At 38.0% G+C, this 26,773-nt stretch overlaps 1 protein-coding gene across 1 annotated transcript in view; it reads left to right on the top strand.

Moving 5' to 3' along the window:
• The window catches only part of LOC133612672 (tumor protein p53-inducible protein 11-like), a 100,553-nt gene that overhangs the window by 20,690 nt on the left and 53,090 nt on the right, over positions 1 to 26,773 (top strand). Inside the window, exon 2 of the mRNA XM_061970300.1 lies at positions 3,242 to 3,304. The gene's annotated coding sequence lies outside the window, so the exon portion shown is untranslated. The remainder of the gene's footprint in view (positions 1 to 3,241; positions 3,305 to 26,773) is intronic.

Below are 26,773 nucleotides of genomic sequence, written 5' to 3'. Positions count from 1 at the left end.
TATTCTCAATGGAACATTCAAAGTTTTGGTGTTGTTTACTGGCGTCATATTGCAGTCTACACGTATCTTTTAGGTGTCGACCATCTCCTGGTCACACGTATAATTGAAAGAACAATTACTTGGGTATCTAAAGCGCGACCTGCAGGGTTGAAGTCCAAGACCAGGCTTGTAGTTTGAATATGTGTTTTTCTCTCACAACCTTAGGACCGGGCAGCACGGTGGAACAGGGGTTAGTGCATGTGCCTCACAATACGAAGGTGCTGAGTTCAATCCCGGGCTCGGGCTCTTTCTGTGTGGAGTTTGCATATTCTCTCCGTGACTGCGTGGGTTCCCTTCCTCCCACCTCCAAAAACATGCACCTGGGGATAGGTTGATTGGCAACACTAAATTGGCACTAGTGTGTGAATGTGAGTGTGAATGTTGTCTGTCTATCTGTGTTGGCCCTGTGATGAGGTGGCGACTTGTCCAGGGTGTACCCTGCCTTCCGCCCGAATGCAGCTGAGATAGGCTCCAGCGCCCCCCGCTACCCCGAAAGGGACAAGCGGTAGAAAATGCATGGATGGAACCTTAGGACCAATGACTAACACTTCAGCTTTGTCCTGGTTAAGTTGTAAATCCAGTAGGGATGTCCCGATCCAGGTTTTTGCACTTCCGATCCGATACCGATATTGTTTTTGCACTTCCGATCCGATACTGATACTGACCGATACCGATACTGACCGATAATGGCCTATCCGAGCATGTATTAAAGTTTAAAGTTATTTAGCCTACTAAGTTGTCAGAATCATGTTGAAAAGGGTTTTAGTACTCTTGATAACAACTAGCCAGCTGAATTAGGGGAGTTTGAATAATACACAATGGTTGGTAACAAGAAACTGACCTGTTTATTCAAGGATAAACACAAAATAGACAAAATTATACATGACAAACATAAATGGCATCATTGAACTAGGGCTGGGCGATATGGCCTTTTTTTAATATTGCGATATTTTAAGGCCATATTGCGATACACGATATATATCTCGATATTTTGCCTTAGCCTTGAATGAACACTTGATGCATATAATCACAGCAGTATGATGATTCTATGTGTTTTGATTGATTGATTGAGATTTTTATTAGTAGGTTGCACAGTGAAGTACATATTCCGTACAATTGACCACTAAATGGTAACACCCCAATAAGTTTTTCAACTTGTTTAAGTCGGGGTCCACTTAAATTGATTCATGATACAGATATATACTATCAGATATACTATCATCATAATACAGTCATCACACAAGATAATCACATTGAATTATTTACATTATTTATAATCCAGGGTGTGGAGGGGGGCGCCGGATGTAAGTGTCAAAAAGACAACCAAAAGAGTTTGATATGAGAATAAATCTAAAGTTAAAATATAGGGTAGAAATGCATCCATTTGCAGGAAATGTATTCTTGATTTTCAACATTTTCTTTCAAGGCTTGCATGTCTACATTAAAACATTCTTCTTCATACTGCATTAATATATGCTACTTTTAAACTTTCATGCAGAGAAGGAAATCACAACTAAAAAAATCACTAATTTATTCATACGGTGTTGATCTGGAAATTTTTGCCTCGGCATTTTGATGGTGTGGACGTGTGGCACCGAACGGAGATAAGCGTCTCGACAGACATTATAATATTTGAACAATGATGACGAAAACTGTTTTCTCTGTCGTGTCCGTGCGTCGAAAATTGTTATGCGCTTATTTTTTTATTTGATTTTGTTCGTGGCATATAATTGCTATGCTCAGAGGACGTTTAAACAGTGCGCAATTGCACAAGCGCGCACCTTAGAGAGAACGTTGGTCACACGGCTGCGCTAGCATCACAGCTAACGTTAGCCATGCTGCTACCTCTCTGCTCGGGGAGGGCTTATACGTATGTAACGTATGACGTGACAGTATGTGACGTATGACGTGACAGTATGTGACGTGTGTAAGAAGGTGCGCTTGCTGTCTGTGAGAAGCACAGACACAGAAAAGAGTGAGAAGAGCCTGTCGTGTAATGTCAGCAGCTAAAAGCAACTGCGTGAGAATCCACAGACCTGTGGATGTGTTGAAGGTGTGCTGGAAAATGCGGAACGGAAATTAGGGAGTAGCAGAAAAGTGGAATGTACTATTTAAATAGGTGCGTTGGAAAACACGGACCGGTGTTTTTTTTAACTGGATCTGGATCGGCATTTTCCCATGCCTTGCCGATACGCATTTTTTTGCAAATATCGGCGGCCGATCCGACATCCCTAAAATCCAGTATTTAATAGCTAAAATGCATTTAAAAAGAGTATCTAATGTTTTTGTGTCATCAGGAGACTTTGACATGTACAGCTGTGTCTTATCAGTATAAATGTAAAAATAAAAAAAATATTTCTGTCTCATGATGCCAATTGGAATCATTTAAATATTAAAATAGGACCTAAAATAGAGTCTTGAGGGACACCACATGTACAAAATGTTATGACATCCTTGAATTTTCGTCAGAAAGACAAAGTGCTTTTTTGGCGCACATAATTTTCAAGCTGTCAGGTGCCACAAAAAATGATGTGGTGGGCCAGATGAGTTTGACACCTGTGCCTTAGAGTTATTAGGATTGCAAGAAATATTACAAACAAATACCACGACAACAGAGGCAAGCTATATTTAGATCATGTTTCTATGCCGGCTTCTGTTTTGTCTGGAGGGAAAAGTGTGTCTATCAGCCAACAAATTGCTTTCTTCATGGCCTCTTGCTTTTTTAATTCCCTCCTGACTGCACTGAAAGTTTAACTGTGGCTTTAATAATGACCCTAAAGCAGATGTGCATGTTTATTTCCCATCGTCGGGATTAGCAGAGCTCACACCATATGTTGTGTTTTATGAGGTTGTCACTTTTATTGCACTTGTTGGATGCTACCAAAGTCATTAATTCTATCCGGCGAAGACACAAAGCAGTTCCATTTTTGGGTATTGGCAAACCACGGCAGACAATATTCTGTGTTTATTTGGCAAAGTGCGTCCCTCCACAGGCAGGTCCAGCTGTCTGCAAATCTCATTTGGCGTTCATTCTAATCCCTCCAGTTCTTTTTGATGTTGTGTTTGACTTACTTGTAACCTCTCGCTTCTTCAAAATAATTGTTAAAATAAGGACTGCATTGTGTGTTGATTTCCATTTGTTTTATTGGAAAATAAATGTTTCTATTTTGACTGACCAGTGAACTTTTTGTGGACCCTACAGGAAATTTGTGAGAAGGAGGTAACAGCTGCATCATCACTTCATATCCCACACAACCATCAGTCAGTAAGTTCATCTTATCTTTTCTTTCTTGGGGTTGGTGAAAAAACCCAATAGTTTCTGAAAGTGACTTTGAGAGGTGGTAATCTTAGGACCCCTCATGATTAGATTCTGATTCAGTTGCTACAATTCAATTATGAATCTGTAATTTTTTTCATCTTTAACTATTACCGTATTTTTCGGACTATAAGTCGCTCCGGAGTATACGTCGCACCGGCCGACAATGCACAATAAAGAAGGAAAAAAACATATATACGTCGCACTGGAGTATAAGTCGCATTTTTGGGGGAAATTTATTTGATAAAATCCAACACCAAGAATAGACATTTGAAAGGTAATTTAAAATAAATAAAGAATAGTGAACAACAGGCTGAATAAGTGTACGTTATATGAGGCATAAATAACCAACTGAGAACGTGCCTGGTATGTTAACGTAACATATTATGGTAAGAGTCATTCAAATACCTATAACATATAGAACATGCTATACGTTTACCAAACAGTCTGCCACTCCCGATCGCTAAATCCGATGAAATCTTTTTCCTCGGTGTCGCCTCTGGTATGCGCCCCGCTAGCGTCCTTTCTTTCTGCTGCTCGATTGCTGTTCTCTGCATCATATTTCACTACGTCCAGCTTGTAATCTGCAGTATATGATTTCCTTTTCGGTGCCATTTTAGTTCAGTCCTTCTCAGTTTGTATAAGTTACCGCGATTGTTGATGTGATCCATTTTAATAGCTCCGGCAGTAGCGTATAGCATATAGCAGTTAGCATATCATGGCCCAAAATGCACTTCTGCCATTACTCGCCCCCGCCAAATTCTTATTGGTTGGCGTGTGAGTGACGATTGCTGACGTGTGTGTGACGATTGCGGACATTTTGTTCGTCTCTTACGCGAATTAGATAAATAATATTATTTGATATTTTACAATAATGCGTCAATAATTTCACACATAAGTCGCTCCGGAGTATACGTCGCACCCACGGCCAAACTATGAAAAAAACGTTGACTTATAGTCCGAAAAATACGGTATATTGTTTTTTATAATTATGTTGTGTATATTGTGTATTATTATATATTTTACTTTTTATATTTAATAGGTAATACCATGTATAAAAAGCACCTCCTTTGGCTACTGACATTAAAATATAAAATATATACGGTAAGTCTTTGCTGTCGTCCAGCATTCTGTTTTTTGTTTACTTTGTAACCAGTTCAGTTTTAGTTTTGTTCTGCTTCGCCTTCCCTCAGCTTCAATGCCTTTTCTTAGGGGCACTCACCTTTTTGTTTATTTTTGGTTTAAGCATTAGACACCTTTTTACCTGAACACTGCCTCCCGCTGTTTCCGACATCTACAAAGCAATTAGCTAGCAGCTGCCACCTACTGATATGTTAGAGTATTACACGGTTACTCTGCCGAGCTCTAGACAGCACCGACACTCAACAACAACACATCATTTGCAGACTATAATTACTGGTTTGCAAAAAATATTTTTAACCTAAATAGGTGAAATTAGATAATCACCCACGGCTCACCAGACTGTATCTCACGGCACACTAGAAAAACACTGTTCTAAACAATAGTACCTCAACTTACGAGTATTTTGAAAAACGCTCGTTTTTTCTTATGCTTTAAGTTGAGAGCATAATTTGGACACATTGAGTTGGTGTATTGATGGTCAGAATGAACTCAATGCAATCTGCCCAAAAACATTCTATCTTACTCGCTAGCATGAGTTTATATGTCTGGAAGTTTGTTTTCCTTTTTAAAAGTCATGTTACATGTGAAAATTGTTGTGCTAATGAGGGACCGAGCACCGATTAAATTGATTTTATTTCATTTCAATGGGCGATGCTAATTTAAGTAAAGCGTTTTGAGTTACGAACTAACTGAGCTCATAAATTGAGGTGATTGATTGATTGAGACTTTTATTAGTAGGTTGCACAGTGAAGTACATATTCCGTACAATTGACCACTAAATGGTAACACCCCAATAAGTTTTTCAACTTCTTTAAGTCGGGGTCCACTTAAATTGATTCATGATACAGATATATACTATCATATATACTATCATCATAATACAGTCATCACACAAGATAATCATCAGGGTGTATACATTGAATTATTTACATTATTTACAATTCGGGGTGTGGAGGGGGTGGGGGTTAGTTTTGGTTGTTATCATCAGTCATCAACAATTGAGAACAGAGAAATGGATATTGAAACAGTGTAGGTCTGACTTGGTAGTATATGTACAGCAAGTAGTGGACATAGAGAGAGAGAGAGAGAGAGAGAGAGAGAGAGAGATCAGAAGGCATAAGAAAAGTATCTACATTTGATTGTTTACATTTGATTACTAACAATCCGGGGAGGGTGTTAGTTTAGGGTTGAAGTTGCCTGGAGGTGTATTTTTATTGCGGTTTTGAAGGAGGATAGAGATGCCCTTTCTTTTATACCTGTTGGGAGCGCATTCCACATTGATGTGGCATAGAAAGAGAATGAGTTAAGACCTTTGTTAGATCGGAATCTGGGTTTAACGTGGTTAGTGGAGCTCCCCCTGGTGTTGTGGTTATGGCGGTCATTTACGTTAAGGAAGTAGTTTGACATGTACTTCGGTATCAGGGAGGTGTAGCGGATTTTATAGACTAGGCTCAGTGCAAGTTGTTTTACTCTGTCCTCCACCCTGAGCCAGCCCACTTTGGAGAAGTGGGTAGGAGTGAGGTGGGATCTGGGGTGGAGGTCTAGAAGTAATCTGACTAGCTTCTTCTGGGATGTTTGGAGTTTAGATTTGAGGGTTTTGGAGGTGCTAGGATACCAGGAGGTGCATGCGTAATCGAAAAAGGGTTGAACGAGAGTTCCCGCTAGAATCCTCATGGTGCTTTTGTTGACCAGAGAGGAGATCCTATAGAGAAATCTCGTTTGTTGGTTGACCTTTTTGATTACCTTGGTATTACTGTATTTCACAAAATCGCACAGCTTATTAAATATTCATGTTGAGTTTTTGACTCAGCAGTTTCTCCACTAAACATTTGTTTAAAACAGTTCTTGCTTTAATGATTTATCACCGCGCTTATCATGAGGTAGCGTCACTAAAGTAGCTCCACACCGATTCGTAAATAAAATATTCAAAAAAGGGATCCCAATACAGTATATATCTTATATATTTACGGATGCTAAGAATCATGACGTGTATCACAAAGTAGATTTACTTGATCAGTTGTAGCCAAACTTTGTACTGTGCAACACGAACCGCCCCACGGAAAATTTTGCTTAGTACAAAATTGAGTCGACATTTTTGAATGAAAGAAACTGCTGTTTTAAATGTGTCCACTAGATGTCGCAATCGCAATTCTTTGTATCTTTGTAGATGATGCTACATATGTAAAATAAATAAACCACATGATGTTAGTGCACCAGTCGAGGAAATTGAGCAAACTACATAAATAACATCCTGTAATTTGATTTGTATATTACTTTCTTATCTCGATAGATTGAAAATTAACACAAATGAATTGACTGATGAACATTATCAGATAATTTATTCAGAAAGTATAAATCACGACAAAGGTAGAATACTATTAACCGCAACATGTAAGTTTAAAAAAACCTCCAACAACATTAGGATTTGTACATTTTCAGAATGTGCTAGTTCCATTTTTTAAACAAAGAAAACAATCTGAAGTTGTCTTTATTTTCAAGTTATCGTGCCGTGATTTTACCAGTCCGGCCCACTTGGGAGTAGATTTTTCTCCATGTGGCCCCCCCCCCCATCTAAAATGAGTTTGACACCTCTGGTTTAGATACAACTGTAACTGGCATTCTCACACGTCGTTTTCACCTTTTGATTTGTGTCATCCACTGAAAATTTAAGATAGTGCAAAGATTGGTCACTTTTTGGAATAATGCATGTATTCATTTGTGGACAAATATACCAACTGTAAATTGGTTACAGTTTATTACATCTAAAAACACACTGCATGGCACCATAATTATGTACATTCATGCTGTGTTTGTTACAAATGTCACACACACACACACACACGCTTTTGTACGATCTTTTGCAGGCCGTCATTGTTTTAATATTTGCTCGAGACTTTTTCGTTTCATTCAATGGACATTGTTATTATGTACCACCAAGGACGTAGATTCTTCAGCAACTGGGTTTGCAATAAAGCCCACTTCTTCACGGATGAATGGTATACAAAATGCTAATGTATGCAAATATATCCTAAGAGGCTCGGCTGGTGTTTTGTATTGACACACACACACACACACGCACACTCGGTGTGCAATCATTTGTTGAGGATGTTGGCAAAAATCGATAATAACATTTCGTCAAAAACGTCATTTCACGTGTTTCTGGAGAGGAAGAAACGTGCGCAAGTCAGACTGTTGACCAGCAGGCAACAGCAGGAGAAAAGAAGCTGTAACAAAACGACAAGCATCACAAATATGGGAACATTCCACTCCAAATACATCACAGACATATATAACAATTTTTAAAGAAGACCTTGGTTTTCGAGGCAGTCCGTCTATGATGTGGCAGCATTTGATGCAAAGCCATGCCCGATATTTTGAGGATGTGATCTCCAACTCTCCTCGGTAAGATAGTTAGCTTCTATATGTGTTTTGCTCAAGGTTTTTTCCTGGTTCCTAACTTAACCCTCCGTCCACTGGAATTTAGTTTGGGCCTTGCTCCCCCCCTCAGAATCAGAATAGTTTTTATTGCCATTGTTTGAGAACGGGTTCACAAACTGGGAATTTTACTTGGTGCAATGGTGCAACATAAAACACATATAACACAGAATAGAATAACATGAGCTGTAACTGAGCTATCAGATCTTGTTATTGTTCATTGTTCACTGTATCATGAATCAATTTAAGTGGACCCTGACTTAAACAAGTTGAAAAACTTATTCGGGTGTTACCATTTAGTGGTCAATTGTACGGAATATGTACTTCACTGTGCAACCTACTAATAAAAGTCTCAATCAATCAATCAATCAATTCATGTGTCTGATGGCCGAGGGGAAAAAACTGTTCAGGTGGCGGGAGGTGTGGGTCTGGATGGACAGTCATCTCCTGCTTGAGGACCGTAGTCTCACTCTTTACCCAATGTTTACCATTTTTCCTCCCTTTTCTTTTATGGGGCGACTCAATCTGTGTTCCTGTTCTGTCCAGCTGTTAACTACAGCATATGTTTGTTCTTGGATGGGTTTGTACTGAAAATGTTTAAATTTTTAAGTGCAATAAAAATAAAGATCTATTCATTGTTAGCTAGCCAGCTAACGACGACGAGACGGAGTTGTGTAAACATAGCTCTAAAGGGGTCATATTTTACAAAATTCACTTTTCTTGCTTATTGGGACCAGTGTTTGTGAATTTGGGATCCCAATCAAACATTTTGATCCATGGAGTCGTTGAGATTTATTCAACAATTTTGCGTTGTTCCAAACGAGCAGTTTGAGATACTGTATCTCCATACATGGTAAAGCTTGCGCTAGTCCGCCATTATTATTTTTCTTAGTATGTTTTTAGTCCAAAAAAAATATGTCCACAGTGAGCCCCATAACCTAAAATGCTCTGGTAAGTATTTTGTATATTGTACAAGATTGCTTATTGTTTGAATTGGATAGTAGGATAGTAGTCTGTTTATTTCAATTCTTATTTTTTTATCTTTATTACTTCTTGTGTGATTTATTTTTATTCCATATTTGTTTCCACTACCGCACCTTAAAGGGGAACATTATCACAATTTCAGAAGGGTTAAAACCATCAAAAATCAGTTCCCAGTGGCTTATTTTATTTTTCGAAGTTTTTTTCAAAATTTTACCCATCACGCAATATCCCTAAAAAAAAGCTTCAAAGTGCCTGATTTTAACCATCGTTATATACACCCGTCCATTTTCCTGTGACGTCACATAGTGATGCCAACACAAACAAACGCATAGAACAGCAAGCTATAGCGACATTAGCTCGGATTCAGACTCGGATTTCAGCGGCTTAAGCGATTCAACAGATTACGCATGTATTGAAACGGATGGTTGTAGTGTGGAGGCAGGTAGCGAAAACGAAATTGAAGAAGAAACTGAAGCTATTGAGCCATATCGGTGCGAAACCGACGAAAACGACACGACAGCCAGCGACACGGGAGAAAGCGAGGACGAATTCGGCGATCGCCTTCTAACCAACGATTGGTATGTGTTTGTTTGGCATTAAAGGAAACTAACAACTATGAACTAGGTTTACAGCATATGAAATACATTTGGCAACAACATGCACTTTGAGAGTGCAGACAGCCCAATTTTCATCAATTAATATATTCTGTAGACATACCCTCATTCGCTCTCTTTTCCTGAAAGCTGATCTGTCCAGTTTTGGAGTTGATGTCAGCAGGCCAGGGAAGCTAGGGTCGATATTCTTCTCTTGATCATCTTCGGTGGCATAAGGGACGGTGTGAGCCAAGACATCCAGGGGGTTTAGCTCGCTCGTCTGCGGGAACAAACTGCCGCCATTGCTTGCCGTGCTACCGAGGTTTTTTGTCCCTGAATTGCTCACACACTCCAGCAGATTCAATGGGGGTCTGGCGGCAGATTTCTTTGACTTTATTGTTGGAAATGCATCTGCTTTGAGTGTCGCAGGATATCCACACATTCTTGCCATCTGTCATAGCATAGCTTTTGTCGGTAAAGTGTGTGGAACAAACGTCAAATTTCTTGCCACTTTCGCATCTTTGGGCCACTGGTGCAACTTGAATCCGTCCCTGTTCGTGTTGTTACACCCTCCGACAACACACCGACGAGGCATGATGTCTCCAAGGTACGGAAAACAGTCGAAAAAACGGAAAATAACAGAGCTGATTTGACTCTGTGTTTGAGAAAATGGCGGATTGCTTCCCGATGTGACGTCACGTTGTGACGTCATCGCTCCGAGAGCGAATAATAGAAAGGCGTTTAATTCGCCAAAATTCACCCATTTAGAGTTCGGAAATCGGTTAAAAAAATATATGGTCTTTTTTCTGCAACATCAAGGTATATACCGTATTGACGCTGACATAGGTCTGGTGATAATGTTCCCCTTTAAGTTGGAGTCCTTAATCTCGTTTTATGCAAATATAATGACAATAAAGTCCATTCTATTCTATTCTATTCTAATGGTTGTGTTAACAAGCACAACTCACTACACCCACCTCGAGCCTTATCTAAAAAAAGTCAGAAGTTTCTGCTTATCTTTTGTGTTTTGTGACAATGTACCTACTCAGACACTGAGCCCAGTGAGACACGTAGCCGGACATAAAGCCTTGGTCCGAGGGCATTATGCTGAAGGATTTACCCGACATTTAGTCTCTTAGACAGTTCTTACTCTTTATGGCAACGGTTTGATTGATTGATTGATTGATTGAAACTTTTATTAGTAGATTGCACAGTACAGTACATATTCCGTACAATTGACCACTAACTGGTAACACCCGAATACGTTTTTCAACTTGTTTGTCGTGTCCACATTAATCAATTCATGGTACAAATATATACTATCACACAAGTTAATCATCAGAGTATATACATTGAATTATTTACAATCCGGGGGGTGGGATGTGGAGGGGGTTGGAGAGGGTTAGGTTAGGTTGGGTTGCTATCGGCATATTTCAGTCATCAACAATTTATCATCTGAGAAATGGACATTGTAACAATGTAAGTCTCACTTCACGGTAGAGACATTGAAGCTGTAAGTCTAATAACTACAGATTGATTTGACTTGTAACGATACGTTCGCGATTGTAAACATTGGAAACTTGCTAGGTATAATGCTATATTCAGGGTTTTCCCCAAATTGCCAATGTATCTGTGGTGACGGGGGTGTGGTCAATATATCATCACCGTGCTCTCTCGTAGCTGTTGGGTTTTTATTTTGAACAAACAGTATAGTCAAATACCGTATTTTCCGGACCATAGGGCGCACCGGATTATAGGGCCATTAAAGGGGTCATATTATTATTATTTTTTTTTTAAATGTAAAAGACTTCCTTGCGGTCTACATAACATGTAATGGTGGTTCTTTGGTCAAAATGTTGCATAGATGATGTTTTACAGATCATTTTTAATCCGTTTTCTGACAGTCGCTTCAGGATGCGCCGTTTTGTTATTTACGTGGCTCACCTTCGACAGCGTCTTCTCCCCGTCATCTTTGTTGTAGCGGTGTAGCGTGCAAGGACGGGGGTGGAAGAAGTGTCAAAAGATGGAGCTAACTGTTTTAAATCTACTTAACTTCAATCAATAACGGAGCAGCATCTCCTCATCCGGGGCTCACTAGTGCAATAAAAACGGCAGAAATGTGTCCCATGAAAAAACGTCCGATTGGAACTCTCTAATGACTAAAGTTCCTTGGGTGAATAATGTAAACTCACTACACCGGTATGTTTTAGCGCTTTCATGGCGAGTTTACCGACAGATATAAGTAAGAACTTTACACTACTTTATATTAGAAATGGCAACAGCGGAGGATGAATGTCCCATAACAAGAAGATGGAGAAAAAGAAGAAGCTTATCGAATACGGAGTCGGCACGGACTCCAAAGGCGGACGCGTGCAAATTTTCAGGACTTATGCAGACCCCAAATACAGATCAGAAGGTAAGAAAAGTTGCTTTTGCATAATATTGCGAAACTAAACGCCATAAAATATGTCTTACGTTATACACACACGATAATAACACTTGTATGTTGAAGCACAGTACAATCCATCAAGCGGTGCGGCTTCATAGCTTACCAAAGTCGTGCTAAAACATTTTGATAGATTTGTGAGCGCCGTGTGTAATGTTCTACATTTTCAATGGAAAATATAAGAGAACATATATATGAGTCATATTGCAGTCTACACATATCTCTTATGTGTGACTGCAATCATATTGCAGTCCTAATGTATCTATTATGTGTGACTGCCATCTACTAGTCACACTTATCATTTCTCCATGTACCAAATAAAATAGCTTCGAGGTCGGTGCGCACAACCAAAATTATCCCGTACATTAGGTGCACTGGGTTATAAGGCGCACTGTCGAGTTTTGAGAAAATGAAAGGATTTTAAGTGTGCCTTGTCGTCGGAAAAATACGGTAGGTTAATATGTGTAACATTATAAATATTGTGAAGATAATTAACAAAGTAGGTTTTAGCATTATACTCAACTGACCATTTGACACTCACACTTGTCTTTTGAAGTTGAAACTCTTCCTTAAATAGATCAAACTTATGAAGGAAATATACTAATGAGTCCTGGAAAAAAACACAACCTTTCTGCTGATTAAAGATCTATCTATTCAGGCGTCAACATCAAACATTCTGTGCAGGCAATGATTTTCCACCACCTTAGGTTGATTCCCTCATTTGTTGCTGTGTAAACTCTGCTGAACCCTTACGGCGTTTTGGGAACTTGGTATAAACCTGATTAGCAAGCTCTGTAGGTATATTCACATTTAGCAAGTGGCAGATTCGGCATGTGTGGAGATGTGTGAGTAATATAGAGCATTGACCACTCAAATTGAAGTCTTTATTCTGGACACAATGAAGCAAAATCACATTTTACTGAATGGAAGTATTCTACTGTATAGCTTTTGTACAGTATAACCTCACCAAACCATGAGTAATCTAACACGATTTAGATGTAGACTGATTGACCCATTTCAGTCGACAATAGGCTGCCTGATCTTTTTCTAAAGGGTTAGGAGGGGGTTCTGAGAGAAGGCTGATTTCTCTACATCAAAGCTCTTTTCCTACTCACTGATATACAAATGATGCACACAGACATAAACATTGATAATGTAATTGGAATTATAAATGCACAAAGTGACAACCAAACATCACATGCTAAACAATGTGTGCAATCTATAAAATAGCATGTACTATTAGTGAGTGTTTTGCGTGCAATTTTAATTGTAAAGTGGTGCAGAATACCTTAATTAAATGAGAATTTTGCGTGTACCATACAGGGTTTTTACCACAGACTCATTTACTGCACATCCATGCTCCTACCTGTGGTACCTGCATGTTGTCAAACATGCAGGAGACGTTTACCACTTTTTATGAGCAGTTACGAACAAATCAAAAAAAGAAAACACAAACAATTACAGGCTGTTGAGAAAAAATGTAGCAAGCGACACAACTTCTTTAGGTAGGTTAATTTCATAGTTTAAATGGAGTGACTAAATTAGTCGATTGTTTGCCCTCGAAACTCAGCAGTTCTAGACCTGTCAATGTTGTTTATGAGCCGTATCGTGAATGTTTATTTTGATTCGTGGCTGTCATTTGTGTACTTTTTTGTACACGTTGAACATAAGTCGCTGATGGAATGAAAATTGCATGGCGTTTTATATATTCGTTTATACACAACTTTACTAAAGTTTACTACCAGTTAGGTCATACACTATATGATACAGTCTATTTAAATTTATTGACATGTGTGTGTGTGTGTGTATATATATATATATATATATATATATATATATATATATATATATATGTATATGTATGTATGTGTGGGAAAAAAATCACAAGACTATTTCATCTCTACAGGCCTGTTTCATGAGGGGGGGTTCCCTCAATCATCAGGAGAAAAAATCTCCTGATGATTGAGGGAACCCCCCCTCATGAAACAGGCCTGTAGAGATGAAATAGTCTTGTGATTTTTTTCCCACACATACATATATTGCGCTCTACTACGGTATCGAGCACTATTTTTTGGATAACCTTATTAAGACATATATATATATATATATATATATATATATATATATATATATATATATATATATATATATATATATATATATATATATATATATATATATACATATGTGTGTGTGTGTGTGTATATATATATATATATATATCTATATATATATATATATATATCTCTATATATATATATATATATATATATATATATATATATATATATCTCTATATATATATATCTATCTATATATGTATATATATGTGTGTGTGTATATATATATGCAGAGGTGGGTAGTAACGCGCTACATTTACTCCGTTACATCTACTTGAGTAACTTTTGGGATAAATTGTACTTCTAAGAGTAGTTTTAATGCAACTTACTTTTACTTTTACTTGAGTATATTTATAGAGAAGAAACGCTACTTTTACTCCGCTACTTTTATCTACATTCAGCTCGCTACTCGCTACTAATTTTTATCGATCTGTTAATGCACGCTTTGTTTGTTTTGGTCTGTCAGACAGACCTTCAAAGTGCCTGCGTTACTGGTGACGTTTGACTCCGTTCCACCAATAAAATGCAGTCACTAGTGACGTTTGACTCCGTTCCACCAATCAGATGCAGTCACTGGTGACGTTGGACCAATCAAACAGAGCCAGGCGGTCACATGACCTGACTTAAACAAGTTGAAAAACTTATTGGGGTGTTACCATTTAGTGGTCAATTGTACGGAATATGTACTGTACTGTGCAATCTACTAATAAAAGTTTCAATCAATCAATCAAAAGTGTGAAGGAAAAAAGACACTTTTTTATTTCAAACGTACATCCCGTCACAAGCCTAAAGACTGACTGCACAGTTCCTGTCTTCACAATAAAAGTGCCGCTCCATCGCGCCTGCGCTTTCAAAATAAGAGTCTCCGAAAGCCAGCGCAAACAAGCTAGCAAGCTACGGAATTTGCCGCCAATGTATTTCTTGTAAAGTGTGTGAAAACGAATATGGAAGCTGGACAAATAAGATACCAAAAACCAACCACTTTCATGTGGTATTAGACAGAAAGGAGGAACTTTTTTTCTCCTGCATTTGAAAACGTGTACGTTAAGCACTGCTGTCTGATTACAATCAATGCAAGTCATCAGAATCAGGTAATACACCAACTTATATTCTTGTCAACATGAAAGAAAGGAATCTATATGTGTTAAACATGCATGTATATTCATTAAAACACCTTTAACATGTAAACAAAAACGGCAAAATAAATAAATATAAATGATATACTGTATATATCAATGTATGTGTATATATATATATATATATATATATATATATATATATATATATATATATATATATATATATATATATATATATATATATATATATATATGATATGATATGTGTGTGTATGTTACTCATCAGTTACTCAGTACTTGAGTAGTTTTTTCACAACATACTTTTTACTTTTACTCAAGTAAATATTTGGGTGACTACTCATTACTTTTACTTGAGTAATAAATCTCTAAAGTAACAGTACTCTTACTTGAGTACAATTTCTGGCTACTCTACCCACCTCTGTATATATGTGTATATATATATATATGTATATATATATATATATATATATATATATATATATATATATATATATATATATATCTACATATGTGTATATATATATTTATATATATATATGTGTGTGTGTGTGTGTGTGTATGTATATATATATATTAGGGCTGCAACTAACAACTAATTTGATAATCGATTAATATGTCGATTATTACTTTGATTACTCGATTAATAATTGGATAAAAGACAAACTACATTTCTATCCTTTCCAGTATTTTATTGAAAGAAAACAGCATACTGGCACTATACTTATTTTGATTATTGTTGATAGACTATATTTATATTATTCACATGTGAATAATGCTGTATAATAGACTGATGTCCATTTAAAGGCAAAGTGCTAAAAAAAATAAAAAAAATAACGTTTTTTACGTATTAAAAAAAACAACAGTTCAAATAACAGCAATGAAAATAAACAACAAAACACAAAATCTAACTTCCTCAAAAAGAAAAGCATTTTGTGATGTTTAAAAAGCTGCACACTGGAACATCGACTATTGATTAACTCTTGGCAATAGACTCAATGTGTAGAATCCTATATTAGATTAATTATTAAAATGTTGGCTATTTATTCGATTGTATGTTTAATCTTAAAGTTGCAAGTGATAAACGCTTATTTAGTGAAACCTTTTTTTTTTTTAAACTGCATTAATATACATAAATTACTGTTAAAACTCTTGAGAAAATAAATGCAGTGCATTCAAGTACCGTATTTTCCGGACTATAGCGCGTACCGGATTATAAGACACACTGCCGATGAATGGTCTATTTTCGATTTTTTTTTCATATATAAGGCGCACCAGATTATAGGGCGCATTAAAGGAGTCATATTATTATTATTTTTTTCTAAATGTAAAAGACTTCCTTGTGGTCTACATAACATGTAATGGTGGTTGTTTGGTCAAAATGTTGCATAGATGATGTTTTACAGACCATCTTCAAGTCACTTTCTGACAGTTGCTTCAGGATGCGCCGTTTTGTGGGCGGTCTTATTTACGTGGCTCACCTTCGACAGCGTCTTCTCCCCGTCATCTTTGTTGTAGCGGTGTAGCGTGCAAGGATAGGAGTGGAAGAGGTGTCAAAAGATGGAGCTAACTGTTTTAACGACATTCAGACTTTACTTCAATCAATAACGGAGCAGCATCTTCTCATCTGTGGCTCACTAGTGCAACAACGCCGGAAATGTCATGATCCGTGGTCTGGATCATGTTTTGTTTAGTTATGTTCTGTTAGTTTTGGACTTCTTTAGTTCCCGTTTAGGCCTCCTTGTTTGCTTTTGTCACCATGGCGACTTATTGTGTTCACCTGTCTCTGATTAGTGCTCGCCCGCTCACCTGCTTCCCAAGCACTAATCAGAGGCATTATTTAAGTTGCCTTTGCCAGTCAGTTGGCCTGGCTTCATTGTTTACGTCACATTCTGACCAAGTAAGTGTTCATGTTCTATGCCATAGCTTCTGCTAACTAGTAGTTTCATGTGTTTTAGGCACGCTTGCCTTTTTTGTTGTTGTGTTGTTTGTGTTTTTGGTAGTTGAGTGATTTATGTTAATATATCCAATCCTACCTTTACGCCTTCGTCCGGAGCCGTCTTTTTGCATCTTGAAAGAACAACCCCCCACCATCGTGACAGGAAATGTGTCTCATGAAAAACCGTCCGACCGGAAATCTCTAATAACTAAAGTTCCTTGGGTGAATAATGTAAACTCACTACACCGGTATGTTTTAGCGCTTTCATGGCAAGTTTACTGACAGATATAAGTAAGACCTTTACACTACTTTATATTAGAAATGGCAACAGCGGAGGATGAATGTCCCGTAACAAGAAGATAGAGACAAAGAAGAAGCTTATTCTTGAATGGCGTCGGACACACGCACATTTTCAGGACTTATGCAGATCCCAAATACAGATCAGCAGGTACCAGAAGGTAAGAAAAGTTGCTTTTACATAACATTGCGAAACAAAACGGCAGATAATGTCTTACCTTATACACACACCATAATAACACTCGTATGTTGAAGCACAGTACAATCCATCAAGCTGTGCGGCTTCATAGCTTACCAAAGTCGTACTAAAACATTTTGATAGATTTTTGAGCGCCTTGTGTAAATGCTCTTTATTTTCAATGGAACATATACAATTTTAGTGTTGTTTACTTGAGTCATATTGCAGTCTACACATATCTCTTATGTGTGACTGCCATCTACTAGTCACAATTATCATTTCACCATGTACCAAATAAAATAGCTTCGAGGTTGGTAAGCAAAACCAGAATTAAAATATGGTAACTTTTTTTTTTTTAATGAATAACATTCTGACAATAAATTTGCATTTATGTCCAAATATTATATATATATTTAGTTTTTAAGTGAATTTAAATAAAGCAAGCTGGCAATAACCTTTTACCAATCATGATTAATCCAAATTCAAAAGTCTGTTTAATATGATTGGAAAACATATCATTTGACAGCACTAAAAAAGGTAAGATTTAGTTGGTTAATTATTTAGACACTTTGCACGCGTGTATTGTAGTGGTCGTGACACACCCCACAGTGCAGAAAGCTAAATGTCACGTTTGTTTAGGGTCACGTGTCCACAGCCCAATGGCCACACATTTCTCTTGCAAACGCTAAAAACCAAGGACAGAAGTGCTCCTGTGTTTGCGTTGCCAATAAATTGTCTTGCTTTTGCAAATCACAGTAATAAGTGAATCAGACTGAAAAATAAATGAAATCTGTATCATTAAGGATTGAAGTGCTTGCACTTTTAGGAACTGAAATGAACACAAATTGCAGCAATGCCAAATGAAGTGATTGCTGGTGTATAGTGCATGTAAACAAAACCTGGGATGGATGCTCTCAGGATATTTACTAATCCTAAGTAGATGGCGTCGTGGAATTGTGTGTGTGTGCATCCTTTAATGTTTGTTCAGTCTTATTGTCAAATGCACTCGGTGGCTCATTGAAAGTATTAATTATTTCTTACTATGCCAATAAATATGCGTGTGTGTGTGTGTGTATGTGTGTGTTTACTCATGTCTGGGATATGTGCAAATGATTTTCAAGCCTTCTCTCGCACACAGTGCATAAAATGTGCAAAACTACATGTCATTAATGAGAAAATTGTTTTTTTAAGCATCTATTAAATTATCTTTGTTTACTTTTATCAAGCAATTATCTTGGTATACGCCCCTTTGACGTAGATTGACCCCTGATCATTATTCTGCTCGACACCGGGTAATGCTGCCTAGCAACCAGGTAGCGCTCCAGCAAGCTACAAGACGAGCCCATCTTTGTGCAGCTCACAGAGATTCATGTCTTGAGATAGAACTGCAATATGGTCTGAAAAGGTTATTTACAAATCACTCTCAATAGAAAAGCTCATGTCCAAGTATATTCTGTTGATCTAATCTATTCTTGCAGGTATGCCATGACCTGAAATATTTGTAAGAACATACTTTTTATTGCTTTCGCTGTACACAGACTCAAGGCTACAGGATGTGGGCGGTCAGAACACTGTTTAATTTGCTTTATCGCGCACCCAAGAACATTTCCCAAAAGGAAATGTCACTTCCTTCCTTCTTTCCGTTCAAAAAATGTTTCTTATACTCTCGGAAGTATGTCAAGTTGAGGAAGTAAACAACCAAAGCTAAATCTCTTCAAGATGATTGTAACCTCTGGGATCCACATGAAGAAAACAAACATAAACATGTCTTTATCTCTGAAGCTTTTTAGGATTTGAGCTTATTATGAGTGTATTACTTTGCAAGTCACATTCTCCATTCTCTTAAGACCTACTGTTTGATAAGAGAAGCAACAAAGCAAATTAATACAAAACAATTTGTCAAGAAGTCAGTATCTGAGGTTCGGCATTCACCCATTTCTACACGTACATAGTCACAGATTTATTTTCTCTGCTTTAAAAGGGGAATTGCACTGTTTTTGGAATTTTGCCTATCGTTCACAATCATTATGAAAGACATGACGACAGATGTTTTATTTAATGCATTCTAACTTGTAAATAAACACAAATAAAAGTCTGCTTACAATGAAGCCAATGGGAGGTCCTCTATTCAGCCCATTAAAAAAAGGCCAACAATACTCCATTTACATTTTTTGACTTGAATATTAACCAAGTATCAATCAATCAATCAATCAATCAAAGTTTATTTATATAGCCCTAAATCACGAGTGTCTCAAAGGGCTGCACAAGCCACAACGACATCCTCGGCTCAGATCCCACATCAGGGCAAGAAAAAACTCAACCCAATGGGATGACAATGAGAAACCTTGGAGGGACCGCAGATGTGGGGACCCCCCCGACCCGGGCGACCAGTGCAATGAACGTCGAGTGGATCTAGCATAATATTGTGAGAGTCCAGTCCATAGTGGATCTAACATAATAGTGTGAGAGTCCAGTCCATAGTGGGGCCAGCAGGAGATCATCTTGAGTGGAGACAGGTCAGTAGCGCAGGCGTCCCCAACTGATGCACAGATGAGTGGTCCACCCTGGGTCCCGACTTTGGACAGCTAGCGCCTTATCTGTGGTCACCGAATCTGTGCCCCCGCTCTCCACGAAGGAGAGGAGGGCAGAGCAGAAAAGAAACGGCAGATCAACTGGTCTAAAAGGGGGGTCTATTTTAAAGGTATACAACTGAGTTTTAAGATGGGACTGAAATGCTTCTACTGAGGTAGCATCTTTAACTGTTACGGGGAGGGCATTCCAGAGTACTGGAGCTCCAATAGAAAACGCTCCTATAGCCCGCAGACTTTTTTTGGGCTCTGGGAATCACTAATAAGTCGGAGTTCTTTGAACGCAAATTTCTTGCCGGGACATATGGTACAATACAATCAGCAAGATAGGATGGAGCTAGACCGTGTAGTATTTTATACCTAAGTAGTAAAACCTTGAAGTCACATCTTAAGTGCACAGGAAGCCAGTGCAGGTGAGCCAGTATAGGTATATACCAGGGGTCGGCAACCCGCGGCTCCGGAGCCGCATGCGGCTCTTTGATCACTCTGATGCGGCTCAGCAGCTTACTTGCTGAACCCCCCAATTTTCCCGTGAGACTTCCGGATTTCAGTGCCTCTCGCAGAAAACTCCCGGGATTAATATTCACCAATTTTCACCCTTACAGCTATAATAAGGGCGTGCCATGATGGTACAACATTTGGCGCCCTCTACAATCTGTATTAACAGCGTGCCAGTCCAATATTTGTTATATAATATACGTCTTCTGCTTGCACACGTACGTGACAGCAAGGCATACTTGGTCAACAACCACACAGGTTACACTGACGGTGACCATATAAAACAACTTTAACACTCTTACTAATAATGCGCCACACTTTGAACCAAAACCAAACAAGAATGACAAACACATTTCGGGAGAACATCTGCACACAACATAAACACAACAGGACAAATACCCAGAATCCCATGCAGCCCTGACTCTTCCGGGCTACATTATACACCCCTGCTACCACCAAACCCCGCCCCCACCCCAAGCCTGCTCCCTCACACATCACCCCCCCCCCCCCCTCTCTCTCTCTGTGCGTCGGTTGAGGTGGGCGGGGTTTGGTAGCGGGGGTGTATAATGTATCCCGGAAGAGTCAGGGCTGCATGGGATTCTGGGTATTTGTCCTGTTGTGTTTATGTTGTGTTACGGTGCAGATGTTCTCCCGAAATGTGTTTGTCATTCTTGTTTGGTGTGGGTTCACAGTGTGGCGCATTATTAGTAAGAGTGTTAAAGTTTTTTTTATACCGCCACCGTCAGTGTAACCTGTGTGGTTGTTGACCAAGTATGCCTTGCTGTCACGTATGTGAGCAAGCTAAAGCTACATTCAACATGTGGCTGATCAGGCACGCTGGTTGTAGTGGGTGCTATATGCTGTACCATCACGGCACGCATGACGCTGACAAGCGCCATTCATTTAATACCCGCGAGCCCAAGCCACACCAGCTGAAAAATTTCACAATAAGGTGTGGACAGCGTGTCTGAGACCCCTGGTTTATACATAGCACAAAGCAAAAAAAAACCTTTGTATGCAGTGTTATGTCATTTAAAATTTCAATAATTTTTGCGGCTCCCATTGTTTTCTATAATTTGTGAAAGTGGTCAAAATGGCTCTTTGACTGGTAAAGGTTGCCGACCCCTGGTATATACAGTATAGGCGTAATATGATCAAACTTCCTTGTTCTTGTCAAAAGTCTAGCAGCCGCATTTTGTACCAACTGTAATCTTTTAATGCTTGACATAGGGAGACCCGAAGTATTAGTGACATTGTTATTATAAGCCTTGACGCAGACAAACTATTTATAGCGGCGCTGTGATGTCGAGCTTGTGTGCCTATGTTGACATCATCCAGTGGTAAGCTGCTTCCTTACTTGTGGAAGTTTATTGTATATCATGCCTCTCACCTGGATAGTAGAATGATGAGCGTATTCCGACGAGTTGGTAGACTTTGACAGCCAATTTAGAAACGGTAAGAACGACACGAAAAGAAGCTTTGTTCCAGACCCATTTTCTTCGCAAGAATTATGAGTAATTTTTCATATAAACGTGGGAATATAACAAGATTCTATCAGTCAGCATCCTAAACAGCAGACATTGTACAGTAAGTGATGTTTTATTATGTTTGTTGGCTCTCTTGAAGTCTGCAGTGAGTAATAATCAGTGATGTTAAAAAAAAAAGAAGCAAACTTTGTGATGTGTTTTTTTTTAAATTAATGCGAAGCTTATACTTAAATGAGCAAAATACGTAAATATTAAATGTTATTATAAATAACCACATTACATATATACTTACATCATGTATATAAAACCTTAATGGAGGTGTTTGGATGTTTTTTTAAGGGCTTTCAAACACCAGATCATCTCATCTCTGGTATTCTTCAGAGAAATGGTGTCTATTTGCAGGACTTTCAGATTTTCCTCTCTAAGAATCGTCATTTTATTTCTTATGGTGTCACAAATCTCTCTCTTAAAGGTGTCATTCTGCAATTGTAGACTTTATATATTGGATTGCAGACGATTGTTAGTAATTTAATTATTTTTTTCCTTCTTGCATCGTTTGTTCATTTGCAATCTAAAGAGAAGGCCTCCAAACACAAACCGTTTGCAGACATCCTCAGAAAGGGGGTTTAAAATGTGACTGTGGATAGCGTGGAGCAAAATGTACATTAATGCACATCCCATACCTATTATGTAGACTAAAAGAAAGTGTGTTAAATGTGGATTAAAAATATCATCGGCCCCCTTTTAATAGTAGTTACATTTATTTATGTGGGGCGGTATACTGTAGCTCGGTTGGTAGAGTGGCCGTGCCAGCAACTTGAGGGTTCCAGGTTAGATCCCCGCTTCCGCCATCCTAGTCACTGCCGTTGTGTCCTTGGGCAAGACACTTTACCCACCTGCTCCCAGTGCCACCCACACTGGTTTAAATGTAACTTAGATATTGGGTTTCACTATGTAAAAGCGCTTTGAGTCATTAGAGAAAAGCGCTATATAAATATAATTCACTTCACTTAATTCACTTCACATTAAATGTAGTTACATTTATTGTCTTTCAGTTACAAGTGGCCCTTTGGCGACACATACAATGCTGATACGGCCCTCTGTGCAAATGAGTCCAACACCGCATTGGTTTAGAGTATCACAGGACCAAAGCGCGGCTGATTGTCGACAATGGACAGAATCTAACGAATCAGATTTGACTTTGAAAATCCTCAGTCAAAGACAGCTTGGTGTCATTATTTGGGTGTTTTTTCACCACAGTACACAATCGTAAACACTCTGCATGACTTAAATGTAACCCACAAAGTGCCGATGTTGTTTTGGTGTTTTTGTGTGGTGGCCTAGACCAGTGTTTTTCAACTAGTGTGCCGTGAGATACCGCCTGGTGTGCCGTGGGAGATGATCTAATTTCACCTATTTGGGTTAAAAATATTTTTTGCAAACCAGTAATTATAGTCTGCAAATTATGTGTTGTTGTTGTTGACTGTCAATGCTGTCTAGAGCTCAGCAGAGTAACCGTGTAATACTCTTCCATATCAGTAGGTGGCTGCCAATAGCTAATTGCTTTGCAAATGTCAGAAACAGCGGGAGGCAGTGTGCAGGTAAAAAGGTGTCTAATGCTTAAACCAAAAATAAACAATAGGTGAGTGCCCCTAAGAAAAGGCATTGAAGCTTAGGGAAGGCTATGCAGAAAGAAACTAAAACTGAACTGGCTGCAAAGTACGGTATACAAAAACAGAATGCTGGACGACAGCAAAGACTTACTGTGGTGCAAAGACGGCATCCACAATGTACATCCGATCATGAAATGACAATCAACAATGTCCCCACAAAGAAGGATAAAAACAACTGAAATATTCTTGATTGCTAAAACAAAGTACCGTATTTTTCGGACTATATGTCGCAGTTTTTTTCATAGTTTGGCCGGGCTCCAGTGCGACTTATATATGTTTTTTTCCTTATTTATTATGCATTTTCGGCAGGTGCGACTTATACTCCGAAAAATACGGTAGATATGGGAAAATATCGCTCAAAGGAAGACATGGAACTGCTACAGGAAAATACCAAAAAAAGAGAAAAAGCCACCAAAATAGGAGCGCAAGACAAGAACTAAAAAATTACACACAGGAAAACAGTAAAAAACTCAATAAGTAGTACAAAACGAGTAGTAGTAGTAGTAGTAGTACACCTACTTTGAGACAAGAGTTATATTGATGCATGCTTGGTTATGGTTTAAAGTCATATCCAACAATTGCGACAACGACTTTTTACTGTCAACTGAGTTTCGTTTTTAATGATTTCTGCTGGTGGTGCGCCTCCGCATTTTTTCAACGCAAAAAATGTGCCTTGGCTCAGGAAAGGTTGAAAAACACTGGCCTAGACATCACCTTTGATATTCCAGCAGTCCTGTAGGGCACAATAATTGGTTCGTTGAATGTTTTAGCCACAAATAACCATTTTGTTGTGTCATTAAAGCCGACTTCATTAGATCCCGTATTTGGTTTCAGCTCAGTTGCTCTGCACGACAAGAATGTGACATCTAGTATCTCCGGGTACCTTTGATTACACCTCATCATCAAAGCCTAATTTTTGTTGATGCAGTGCATTGCAGCATTAGGTGATGATGTTGAAGAACACTGTTCATTTCTGCTCTCTATAATGTCAGAGACAGCAAAACAAAAAGACAATGTGATGATACAGTGTGCAACGGCTGAAAGCCTGGCAAATCACCTGCCAGGAAATCTTCTTTGAATTCTATTGCTGTGTGTTGTTGTTATTTTAATTGGGGGTGTGTGTTAGTTGTGTTGGTGTACAAAGAGCTCAAAATGACTTGTCTGTCGTCTCTCTTTGAAAATATTTCAACTCCTCCCTCCGTGTGTGTGCGCGTGTGTGTTCTTGTATTTCTACCCTTCTTGAGACATCAACAAGAAAAAGTACCTTCCATATGAGGACCGGTGAACAAGTTAGGACATAAATCATGGTCCCAGTACGGAAAACCATTGCATCTAATAGAGAATGTCCCATTTTCACCCGTGGCATACTTGCCAACCTTGAGACCTCCGATTTCGGGAGGTGGGGGGCGTGGTTAAGAGGGGAGGAGTATATTTACAGCTAGAATTATAGCTATAAATATATATTTATTTTATTATATATATATATATATATATATATATATATATATATATATATATATATATATATATATATATATATATAAGAAATACTTGACTTTCAGTGAATTCTAGCTATAAATGTATATTAATTTTATTTTTATATATATATATATATATATATATATATATATATATATATATATATATATATATATATATATATATATATATATATATGTATATATATGTGTATATATATATATATATATATATATAAAAGAAATACTTGACTTTCAGTGAATTATAGCTATAAATGTATATTAATTTTATTTTATATATATATATATATATATATATATATATATATATATATATATATATATATATATATATATATATATATATATATATATATATATATATATATATAAAATAAATACTTGAATTTCAGTGTTCATTTATTTACACATATACACACACATAACACTCATCTACTCATTCTTGAGTTAAGGGTTGAATTGTCCATCCTTGTTCTATTCTCTGTCACTATTTTTCGAACCATGCTGAACACCTTCTCTGATGATGCATTGCTATGTGGCAGGCACAAACGTGCTTTCATCAAATGCACTAGATGGCAGTATTGTCCTGTTTAAGAGTGTCACAACATTGCTGTTTACGGCAGACGAACTGCTTTACGGTAGACAAAAACGTCACTGCTGTTGTTGTGTGTTGTTGCCGCGCTGGGAGGACGTTAATGAAACTGCCCAACAATAAACCTACATAAGAAACCAAGAACTTGCCCTCCATCATTCTACAGTTATAACGTGATTGGGCAGGTACGCTGTTTATATTGTGGGTTAGCGGACTCAGGTCCGCATGGACCTGAGTCCGCCTGAATTTCGGGAGATTTTCGGGAGAAAATTTGTCCCGGGAGGTTTTCGGGAGAGGCGCTGAATTTCGGGAGTCTCCCGGAAAATCCAGGAGGGTTGGCAAGTATGCCCGTGGTGGTGAAATCTATCAAAATTAGGGCGATCCCAAAAAGGAGGAATTTTTCAAATTGACTGTGTGTGGGTTTTAAAAGTCCTCCCCCTCTGGTTAACATATGAAATAACAAGTGTGTGTAAAAAATTGAAGTGCCCCCCTCTGGCCAACATATGTAATAACAAGTGTGTGTAAGAAATTGAAATACGCCCCCCTTTGGCCAAAATTAATTAAAAAAATTTAAAAAATTATATGAATATAGAGACATACTCTAATAACTTGTAGTAAAAAATTTACTAAATGCTTAACTTTTTTATATTTGCACAGTCTGTATATATTATTAATGTTGTAAATACAAATCTTTATATATCTAGAAAAGGTGGTCTTAAAGAGGTAGGCATTTTTCAAAGGTCTCAAGAAGGTAACAAATACAGGTATGTGTATGTGTCAGTACTGCTTTATTTCGACTCCATTTTTACTGGTTAACCTTGTCAAGAAGTCTATATGGAATCCGACATC

Source organism: Nerophis lumbriciformis, linkage group LG10 (genome assembly GCF_033978685.3).
Source record: "Nerophis lumbriciformis linkage group LG10, RoL_Nlum_v2.1, whole genome shotgun sequence".
Lineage (NCBI taxonomy): Eukaryota > Metazoa > Chordata > Actinopteri > Syngnathiformes > Syngnathidae > Nerophis > Nerophis lumbriciformis.
This window is presented reverse-complemented; position numbering and strand designations above follow the sequence as displayed.